The sequence below is a fragment of the Polypterus senegalus genome, unplaced genomic scaffold (assembly GCF_016835505.1).
Source record: "Polypterus senegalus isolate Bchr_013 unplaced genomic scaffold, ASM1683550v1 scaffold_5094, whole genome shotgun sequence".
Taxonomy (NCBI): Eukaryota; Metazoa; Chordata; class Cladistia; order Polypteriformes; family Polypteridae; genus Polypterus; species Polypterus senegalus.
The window spans coordinates 160,145-172,501 of NW_024385701.1; the positions used below are offsets into that span (position 1 = coordinate 160,145).

The window sequence follows — 12,357 nt, forward strand, 5'->3', positions numbered from 1 at the left end:
ATGAAAAGAAAAGGAAACATTTTTAAAATAACATAACATGATTGTCAATGTAATTATTTTGTGACTGTTATGAGTGTTGCTGTCATCAAGGATTTGATTATCATTATTTCTTTCAATCAGGTTCGTATTTGGAGGACGTGTTGTATTGAAGTTACATTCCGTGTTTGTCAACCGTTGTAAAGATAACAGGTTTCATTATCCATCCATCCATCCTCTTCCGCTTATCCAAGGTCGGGTCACGGGAGTAGCAGCTTAAGCAGAGAAACCCAGACTTCTCTCTCCTCGGCCACTTCTTTCAGCTCTTCCGGGAGAATCCCAAGGCGTTCCCAGGCCAGCCGGAGACATAGTCCCTGCAGCATGTCCTGGGTCTTCCCGGGTCTTCCCGGGTCTTCTCCGTTGGGCGTGCCAGGAACACCTCGCAAGGGAGGCGTCCAGGAGGCATCCTGATCAGATGCCCGAGCCACCTCATCTGACTCCTCTCGATGCAGAGGAGCAGCGGCTCAACTCTGAGCTCCTCCCGGATGACTGAGCTTCTCACCCTATCTTTAAGGGAAAGCCCAGACACCCTGCGGAGGAAACTCATTTCAGCCGCTTGTATTCGCGATCTCGTTCTTACAGTCACTACCCATAGCTCATGACCATAGGTGAGGGTAGGAGCGTAGATCGACTAGTAAATTGAGAGATTTGCCTTACGGCTCAGCTCCTTTTCACCATGACAGACCGATGCAGAGCCCGCATCACTGTGGGCGCCACACCAATCCACCTGTCGATCTCACGGTCCATTCTTCCCTCATTCGTGAGCAAGACCCCAAGATACTTGAACTCCTCCACTTGGGCCAGGATCTCGAGAGGGCACTCCACCCTTTTCCAGCTGAGGACCATGGTCTTGGATTTGGAGGTGCTGATTCTCATCCCAGCCGCTTCACACTCAGCTGCGAACCGATCCAGAGAGAGCTGAAGATCACGGCCTGATGAAGCAAACAGGACAACATCATCTTCAAAAGCAGCGACCCAATCCTGAGTCCACCAAACCGGACCCCTTCAACACCCTGGCTGCACCTAGAAATTCTGTCCATAAAGTTATGAACAAAATCGGTGACAAAGGGCAGCCCTGGCGGAGTCCAACTCTCACTGGAAACGGGCTCAACTTACTGCCGGCATTGCAGACCAAGCTTTGACACCAGTTGTACAGGGACCGAACAGCTCTTATCAGGGGTCTGGTACCCCATACTCCTGAAGCACCCGAAGGGGATTCCCGAGGACACGGTCAAACGCCTTTTCCAATTCCACAAAACACATGTAGACTGGTTGGGCAAACTCCCATGCACCCTCCAGGACTCTGCTAAGGGTGTAGAGCTGGTCCACTGTTCGCGACCAGGATGAAAACCACACTGTTCCTCCTGAATCTGAGGTTCGACTATCCGACGGACCCTCCTCTCCAGAACCCGAATAGACTTTTCCAGGGAGGCTGAGGAGTGTGATCCCTCTGTAGTTTGAACACACCCTCTGGTCCCCATTTTAAAGAGGGGACCACCACCCCAGTCTGCCAATCCAGAGGCACTGTCCCCGATGTCCATGCGATGTTGCAGAGACGTGTCAACCAAGACAGTCCTACAACATCCAGAGCCTTGGCTTCCCAAACTCCTCCCATGCCCGAGTTTTGCCTCAGCAACCACCAAAACCGCATTCCGCTTGGCCTGCGGTACCTATCAGCTGCCTCCAGAGACCTACAGGACAAAAGGTCCTATAGGACTCCTTCTTCAGCTTGACGGCATCCCTCACCGCCAGTGTCTACCAGCGGGTTCGGGATTGCCGCCACGACAGGCACCGACCACCTTGTGGCCACAGCTCCGGTCAGCCGCCTCAACAATAGAGGCACGGAACATGGCCCATTGGACTCAATGTCCCCACCTCCCTCGGGATGTGGTCGAAGTTCTGCCAAAGGTGGGAGTTGAAGCTACTTCTGACAGGGGACTCTGCCAGCCGTTCCCAGCAGACCCTCACAACATGTTTGGGTCTACCAGGCCTGACCAGCATCCCCCACCATCGAAGCTAACTCACCACCAGGTGGTGATCAGTTGACAGCTCTGTCCCTCTCTTCACCCGTGGCGAGCACAGAAGTCCAAAGTCAAACACCGCTCGGGTTCAGATCGGGGTCCATTCCTCCCAATCACGCTCTTCCAGGTCTCACTGTCATTGCCCGTGAGCACTGAAGTCTCCCAGGAGAACGAGGAGTCCCAGAAGGTATGCCCTCTAGCACCCCCTCCAGGGACTCCAAAAGGTTTCATTATATCTATACTAATAAAAGGCAAAGCCCTCACTGACTGACTGACTGACTGACTGACTGACTGATTGACTGACTCACTCACTGACTCATCACTAATTCTCCAAGTTCCCGTGTAGGTAGAAGGCTGAAATTTGGCAGGCTCATTCCTTACAGCTTCCTTACAAAAGTTGGACAGGTTTCATTTCGAAAGTCTACACGTAATGGTCATAACTGGAAGGTATTTTTCACCATATACTGTAATGGAGTTGAGCTGGCAATGACGTGGGGGGGCGGAGTTTCGTGTGACATCATCACGTCTCCCACGTAATCACGTGAACTGACTGTCAACGCAGTGCATAGAAAACCAGGAAGAGCTACAAAAGCGCTGAAGAAAACATGCATTATATAATTGAGAAGGCAGCGAAACAATAAGAAGCGGCGACTGACATATACAACCATATTCATGAGTGCTGCTACTTGAAACAAAGCGTGTAAACCTAAAGTTTAAATTAAGTTCATAGACAGGCTGCGCTGGTGTTTGTCATGCCCACGGGTAATGCGGGATACAAGTTTAATGAGAGGATGCTGGATATAAACGAGAGTTTTGATCACTTTGTAACTAAGTTAAAATTGTAGGTGAAGGACTGTGCTTATGCAAATTCAGAGACTGTGTTTGTGGGGATTGACAGTTAAGGCGGGTGGGGAGTCACGTCATCATCTCCCCTTCCATTCACCTCATTTCGCTCTGAGCTGAGCTCTGCGGCTAACGCAGTCTTACAGAAGTGACTTTGTGACACTGCCACCAAATACTCACAGAAAAATCCACAAGTTAATACACACGCTGTCTCTAGAGTTTCTACACACTGAATCCTCCAGGCACTACTTACAAAGGTCACATTGACAATCGTGTTACGTTATTTTTAAAAACTTTCCTTTTCTTAGCACAAGCACAGCTGAGAAGCTTCGATGCATGTGCTCCATAACGCGTTAAAAAATAATGCATTTAATCACACTTTGCATTACAAACAAAGGAGAACTTCTGTCAATGCATGATTTCCTGGTACACCGATTACATTGATCAGCGCACCCGATTCATTTTACCCTCGCACCACCTTAGTTTGAGAAGAAGTATGAAAAATATGAGGTTAACACAGAAAACAGATCACCAATTGAAGCTTTATGAATAATCGATTCGCCATCAATAACTGTTTTGGTAAAGCCATACTCAGTGTAATCCTCCTTCCATTTTATAATTTTTCCGCCACTAGCCATGATTAAATGAGCGGTAAAAAGTAAGAGCGAAGAGGGTGACTTATTCAGGCAGGCAGGCGACAGCTCAATAGCTCAATTTGGATATAAGTAGGTTCTATTTAGTCGCCAGAAATATCTTTGTTAGGAATGGAAGTTGAGTTTAGTCTTTAAATTTCTATGGTAAAGAAAAAGTTATGCAATGATGACTAAATCTAACTATATAAAGTCAAAAGTTTTATATATAAAGTCAGCTGCAATATATAAAGTCAAAAGTTCAATATATAAAGTCAAACCTTGATTATATAAAGTCAGTGTCGGAATAAATAAAGTCAAAACTTGAATATATAAAGTTATTCCCAAACATATAAAGTCAAAACCTGAGTATATAAAGACGGTGTTGGAATATTTCTAAATATATAAAGTAAAGCTGGAATATATAAAGTCAAAACTTAAATATATAAAGTCAGCGTCGGAATATATAAAGTCAGCTTCATATATTCTGGCGCTGACTTTATATATTCAAGTTTTGACTTTATATATTCCAGCTTACTTTATATATTCAGGAAAAAGTTTTGACTTTATGTATACTGACGCTGACTTTATATATTCAAGTTTTGACTTTATATATTTGGGAATGACTTTATATATTCAAGTTTTACTTTATATATTCTGACGCCGACTTTATATATTCACAAAATCAATGTATTTGCCTTTTGGCACCCCATAGTATATGTGTGTGTGTATATATGTACACATCTATGTATGTATATATATATATATATATATATATATATATATATATATATATATATATATATGCCAGCAACACTCATGACAATGACAAAACAATTACATTGTCAATCATGTTACGTTATTATTAAAATGTTTCCTTTTTCTTTTACTTCTCCACTGCCAAGCGGGTATTCTGATATATATATATATATATATATATATATATATATATATATATATATATGAGAACAACACTCATTTCAATGACAAAACAATTACATTAACAATCATGTTACATTATTTTCAAAATGTTTCCTTTTCTTTTCATAACTTCTTTAACACACTACTTCTCCGCTGCAAGTGCGGGTATTCTGCTAGTATACATATATATGTGTGTATATATAAATATATATACACACACGCATATATATATATATACACATATCTATACTAATAAAAGGCAAAGCCCTCACTGACTGACTGACTGACTGACTGACTAACTGACTGACTGACTCACTCACTCAATCACTCACTCACTGACTGACTCACTCATCACTAATTCCCCAACTTCCCATGTAGGTTGAAGGCCGAAATTTGGCAGGCTCATTCTTTACAGATTACTTACAAAAGTTGGGCAGGTTTCATTATCGAAATTCTACACGTAATGGTATTTTTTCATCCATATACTGTAATAGACTGCCACTCGATGGCCGTGGGAGGCAGAGTTGCTTCTCACATCGCCACGCCCCCACGTAATTGAGTGCCTGCCCATATAAGGTAAATCTGAATCACAAACTGATGTTAATTATATTTTGTCCATGAATACTTATTAAATAATTCCAAATAGTCTGCCCGTTTCCTTTCATAGCTTTTCCGATGGTTGTGCTGCTTCCAGGCATGTATTTTCATATTAAAGCATTTAACCAATCACATTTCAGCCATCATTTGTTGCCAGGCAGAGAGGCCTTCACAATCTGCCTTCACAATCTGTTGTTCAGGAACTCTAACACAGAATAAATGTCGATTAACCTGTTGCTTCAACCAGTCAGATTTTGAGTTGGTGTCAGTACGGCCCTCTAGCAGGCGACGGCGTCAACTGAGGCGCACGGATAATCCGCATGCGACAGAGTGATTGAACTGTTTTGAGGAAAGAGAGGAGGATGGATTTTGTTTACAAATAATCCGAATTTTGGTGAGTAAAAGTTGCGATTTTCATAAATAATATTGCAAGTTATTATTGATGTTTTTATGTGTGTCGCGGCTGTGGCTGCAGTAGAAAGGAACTTGTCTATTCAATAAAGGGATTTATTGTGGCTACAGGAGTTATCTATCTGCGATGCAGTGGCTCTTTATACTGTATTTCTGCATATTAAGATGGTTTTATAACCATAAATTAGTTTTGAGGGGCGGGTTGATTCAGACGGAGCACTACTGAAGGCCTAGGTGTGAGATGCACGGTTCGCCAATGGATCAGATGATACGTAAATTTAATGAGCATTACAACCCGAAAATAAACAAAACTGTAGAGAGGCCCATCAACAACAACAACAACATTTATTTATATAGCACATTTTCATACAAAAGTAGCTCAAAGTGCCATGATTAAATGAATGGTAAAAAGTAAGAGCAAGTGACGCTGACTTATTGAGGCAGGCAAGAGGGAGCATAATAGTGCCGGGCTCGATGTAGTGCGCGTTAAGTCGATCTAAAATGCCTGCTCAGATTCGAAAAATATATCTTTTCAAGTTCTATTTGGATATAATTGGGTTCTATTTAGTCGACAGAAATATCTTTGGTAGGATTGTCAGTTGAATTTACTCTTTACATTTCTACAGTGAAGAAAAATTTATGCAATGATGACTAAATTTAACTTACATTCCTACCAAAGATATTTCTGTCGACTAAATAAAAATTACTTATATTTAAAATTTAAATAGAACTTGAACAGATACGATAGTTCATAATGCCCACGCAGCACTAAGAGCGGAGTCATCCGTTTTAACAAGCAGCGTATTGCACTGATACGAAATAGCCTGCCCATTTAATTATTTAGGAATGGATAGATAAATTAAGATTTTGTACAAATAATGTTTTTCATTTTCTTCCTTGATGGATTCTGGCACGCCCAGCAACAGCTGCTCGCACCCCAAAGGGTGTATGTATATATGTGTTGTCGCGGATGCCAGGGCCGACGACCCGCCGGGACGCCTTGGAGGACCGGAAGTGGTGTGTGCCCATCTGGGATCACGGGGATTCAGGGCATGGAAGCCCCACCTTGGGACTTGTGACCCCAGCACTTCCGCCACACCAGGAAGTGCTGGGGGAAGATTTAGAAGGGCACCCGGAGAGCTGCGGAGAACAGCCGGCACTTCCGCCACGCTAGGGCGTGGCCAATGAGGGAATGCCGGGAGCCACCTGGAGCTCATCTGGGAGAATATAAAAGGGGCCGTCTCCCTTCATTCGAGGCTAGAGTCAGGTGGAAGAGGACGAGGCAAGAGAGAGGAGAGTGGAGGAGGCCCAAGAAAGGCATTGTGGCCAGGACTGTGACTTTGGGGTTTGTGCACTAATTTGGGGTCTGAGTGACCAAAATACGTGGGGCGATCGTCTGGTGTAAAACGGGAACCCCAAAACAACAGAGTGAAGGCAAAGGGGCCAACAAGTGCTAAACACCTCTGGGAACTCCTTCAAGACTGTTGGAAAACCATTTCAGGTGACTACCTGTTGAAGCTCATCGAGAGAATGCCAAGAGTGTGCAAAGCAGTAATCAGAGCAAAGGGTGGCTATTTTGAAGAAACTAGAATATAAAACATGTTTTCAGTTATTTCACCTTTTTTGTTAAGTACATAACTCATAGTTTTGATGTCTTCAGTGAGAATCTACCATGAAAATAAAGAAAACACATTGAATGAGAAGGTGTGTCCAAACTTTTGGCCTGTACTATATATATATATGGATATGTATGTGTATATGTATATATCAATCAATCAATCAACATTTATTTATATAGCACATATTCATACAAAAAAATGTAGCTCAAAGTGCTTTACAAAATTAATAGAAAAATAGAAGACACAATAAAAATAAACATAAGTCAACATTAATTAACATAGAATAAGATTAAGGTCCAATGGCCAGGGTGGACAGAAAAAACAAAAAAAAAAACTCCAAAGGCTGGAGAAAAAATAAAATCTGTAGGGGTTCCAGACCAAGAGACCACCCAGTCCCCTCTGGGCAATCTACCTAACATAAGTCAAACAGTCCTCTTTGTATTTAGGGTTTTCATGGAAGGACCTGATGATGATATATATGTTTATATGTGTGTGTATATATATATATATGTATGTGTGTGTGTATATACATAAATAAACTGCTCAAAAAATTAAAGGAACACTTTGAAAACACATCAGATCTCAATGGGAAAAAGAAATCCTCCTGGATATCTATACTGATATAGACTGAGTAATGTGTTAGGAACGAAAGGATGCCACATCGTTTGATGGAAATGAAAATGATCAACCTACAGAGCCCTGAATTCAAAGACGCCCAAAAATCAGAGTGAAAAAATGATGTGGCAGGCTAGTCCATTTTGCCCAAATTGAATTGCAGCGACTCCAAATTGTATGCAGCACTTTGTATGGCCCCTGTGTTCTTGTATACATACCTGACAATATCGGTGCATGCTTCTAATGAGATGACAGATGGTGTTGTGGGGATCTCCTCCCAGATCTGGACCAGGGCATCACTGAGCTCCTGGACAGTCTGAGGTGCAACCTGGTGGCATTGGATGGACCAAAACATAATGTTTTAGTATATATATATGTGTATATGTGTATATGTACGTGTATGTATATGTATATGTGTATATATATGTTTATATGTGTGTGTGTGTATGTAAATATATATATATATATATATATATATATTACGAAGCGTATTAGGGCCACGGTGAAAAAAATACGGACACAGCGAAGAAAAAAAGTCTAAATGTCGAGATTAAAGTCGACATGCTGACTTTATTCTCGACATTTACGCCGAGATTAAAGTCGACGTGTTGACTTTATTCTCGACATTTAGGTACAAGGGAGCAGCTCTATAGCTACGCCACGCGTCCCCCGCCACCCATGTTTAATACATGCTTTATTGCATTTCTTTGTGAAGAAGATATCAAGTATTTCTCTTAGTATTCTGAATGTTCTTAGAGCAGGAACATCATGAAGTCAAAGTGCGGCGATCGCTGTCTGCCTCTCAGTGCAAGAGGAAGTCAGTTGAAGAAGCGCATAGAGATTAAAAACTGGGTTGGGGAACACTTAATATAAAGCATTTAAGGTGCTACATTAATTAATGAAGGGGTTTGAGAAAATCTAGTAAATTGAACATTCATTTAAAGATGAAGTTTAGTTTGCGACATTCTACTGACAAAATAAACAATAGAATAAAGTATAAATGTCGACTTTAATCTCGACATAAATGGCGAGAATAAAGTGGAAATGTCGAGAATAAAGTCAACATGTCGACTTTAATCTCGACGTAAATGGCGAGAATAAAGTGGAAATGTCGAGAATAAAGTCAACATTTCGACATTTAGTCTTTTTTTTCGCTGTGTCCGTATTTTTTCACCGTGGCCCTAATACGCTTCGTAATATATATCTATACTAATAAAAGGCAAAGCCCTCACTCACTCACTCACTCACTCACTGACTCACTGACTCACTCACTCACTGACTCATCACTAATTCTCCAACTTCCCGTGTGGGTGGAAGGCTGAAATTTGGCAGGTTCATTCCTTACAGCTTCCTTACAAAAGTTGGGCAGGTTTTATATCGAAATTCTACGCGTAATGGTCATAACTGGAAGCAGTTTTCTCCATTTACTGTAATGGAGATGAGCTTCAACGCCGTGGGGCGGAGTTTCATGTGACATCATCACGCCTCCCACGTAATCACGCAGTACATAGAAAACCAGGAAGACCTCAAAAAGCGCTCAAGAAAACATGCATTATATAATTGAGAAGGCAGCGAAACAATAAGAAGCGAAGCGAGTGGCATATACAACCATATTGATGAGTTCTGCTACTGAAACAAAGCACGATGTAAACCTACACTTTAAATTAAGTTCATAGACAGGCTGCGCTGGCGTTTGTAATTTAGTGCCTGCCCATATAAGGCCGTCCGTCAGCGGCAATCCAATAGCAAACTGCCACTAAATATTCACGGGTGAAGGACTGTGCTTATGGAGAGGAAGATGAGATGGTCAGGGTGGTGTTTGACACAAACTCAGCGAAACTGCGAGAGAAAGTTTTAAGTGCCAGGACTAAGGTAACATTAAATAAAGCTATGGACATAGCACGAGATGGCACCAGCACAGCTGGGAACCTTCGATGCAAGTACACCGAGTGGCTCACGGAACTGACGCAGTGCACAGATAAAAGCAACAGTTCCAAAGAGCTGAACAAAACCGAATTACACAATTGAAAAGGCAGCAAAAATATGAAGCGCCTGATAAGCATATTCATAAATGCAGCTACTGTGGAAACAAAGCACACGGTGGAAAAAGTAATGTCCCGCTAAAGGAAGACAGTGTAAAAACCCGTGCATGCAGTGTGTCAGGTCTCAGATAAAGAAGAAGACGAGCTGTTTATTGATGCAGTAAGAAACTAATCGATGAATGAAACCTGTCATCTTTACAACGATTGACAAACACGGAATGTAACTTGAACACAACACATCCTACAAATACGACCTGATTGAAAGAAATAATGATAATCAAATCCTTGATGACAGCAACATTCAATAACACTCACAAAACAATTACTGTATATTGACAATCATGTTACGTTATTTTTAAAATGTTCCCTTTTCTTTTCATAACTTCTACTTCTCCACTCGATATACGGTATATATATATAAATGTATATATATACCCCGATCTACAGTACATACTCTAGCATAGACAAGCCACACGCTGTGGCGCAATTGTAGAGTCTTCGTCTCTAATGCCGAAATTCGAGGTTCGATTCCGAGAAGGGGTGTACTGACTATGTATGCGCGCTACCCGATTCATTTTACCTTCGATCTCCTTGGTTTGGGACGTATGAAAAATATTAGGTTAACTCAGAATCATGTTACGTTATTTTTAAAATGTTTCCCTTTATTAGCACAAGCACAGCTGAGAAGCTTCATGCATGTACTCCATAACGCGTTAAAAATAACGCATTTAATCACACTTTCAATTCCAAGCAAACGGAACTTTTGTCAATGCATGATTTCCTGGTACATCCATTACACTGATGCACACATCACAGCTACAAAAATGTTAGAGTCGGAATAAAGCCGCTCCTACGACTGATCATTTCGACTTCCCGAAGCCTTGATAAAAGCATGGTTTTGTGCACACTGAAAAGCAAGCAAAATTAGATGCATTACAGAAAGCGGACTTTGTGGCTCTTACTGGGGATCATTGGACTTCCGTGACCGTTAGTAATTCTAAATACATCTAATTACAAAATGTTCAATGATCACACTGTTTTAGCCTAATGTACAAAATAATTTTGGCTAATGTTACTCAGAGTTTAAAGATTAAGTTGGTCAAATTACCTTTTATGTTTCTGACTTATTTTTTAAGAAGAAAACTGCACTTTATGTTGAAATTTTGGTTATTATTATTTAAAGACAATACTATTCTGAAAATGTACTTAAAGTACTTAAACTACCACTTTATTTTAAGTCTGCCCAATTTTAACCAGGGATGATATTTTTGTTTCTGTTTTGAATTCAAATGCAGTTTAAAGGCTTTTTTTCAGAAATTAAAACAGCTTCAGTTTACAATATTCATGTCCATGTCTATTATTTGATTCTGTAAGCCCACTAAAACCCTTTTAAATTAAAAAAAAAACATTTGCATTTGGGGCAAATTTACGTGCGATTACATACGATTAATCAAGATTAATTCTTACACAGCCTCTAATTAATTGGATTAATTTTTTAATCGAGTCCCACCCTATATATATATATATATATGTGGATATATATATGTAGATTTGTATATATATGTGTATATACATATATATATATATATATATATTTATATATATGTATATATATGTTTATATATGTGTCTGTGTATATATATATATATATATATATATATATATATATATGCCAGCAACACTCATGACAATGACAAAACAATTACATTGTCAATCATGTTACGTTATTATTAAAATGTTTCCTTTTCTTTTACTTCTCGCTGCCAATCGCAGGTATTTTGCTATATATATATATATATATATATATATATATATATATACAGATATATATAAATATATATATATAAATAGATAGATATGACAACAACACCCATATCAATGACAAAACAATTACATTAACAATCATCTTACATTATTTTTAAAATTTTGCTTTTCTTTTCATAACTTCTTTAACACACTACTTCTCCGCTCTGAAGCTGGTATTCTGCTAGTATATATATATATATATATATATATATACATATACACACAGTATATATACTGCTCAAAAGAATTAAAGGAACACTTTTAATGAGAGTATATCATAAAGTCAATGAAACTTATGGGATATTAATCTGGTCAGTTAAGTAGCAGAGGGGTTGTTAATCAGTTTCAGCTGCTGTGGTGTTAATGAAATTAACAACAGATGCACTAGAGGGGCAACAATGAGATGACCCCAAAACAGGAATGGTTTAACAGGTGGAGGCCACTGACATTTTTCCCTCCTCATCTTTTCTGACTGTTTCTTCACTAGTTTTGCATTTGGCTACAGTCAGTGTCACTACTGGTAGCACGAGGTGATACCTGGACCCTACAGAGGTTGCACAGGTAGTCCAACTTCTCCAGGATGGCACATCAATACGTGTCATTGCCAGAAGGTTTGCTGTGTCTCCCTGCACAGTCTCAAGGGCATGGAGGAGATTCTAGGAGACAAGCAGTTACTCTAGGAGAGCTGGAGAGGGCCATAGAAGGTCCATAACCCATCAGCAGGACCAGTATCTGCTCCTTTGGGCAAGGAGGAACAGGATGAGCACTGCAAGAGCCCTACAAAATGACCTCCAGCAGGCCACTGTTGTGAATGTCT

At 40.4% G+C, this 12,357-nt stretch overlaps 1 protein-coding gene across 1 annotated transcript in view; it reads left to right on the top strand.

Moving 5' to 3' along the window:
- The window catches only part of LOC120522452, a 105,855-nt gene that overhangs the window by 14,411 nt on the left and 79,087 nt on the right, over nt 1-12,357 (top strand). The gene's annotated exons all lie outside the window — the stretch shown is intronic.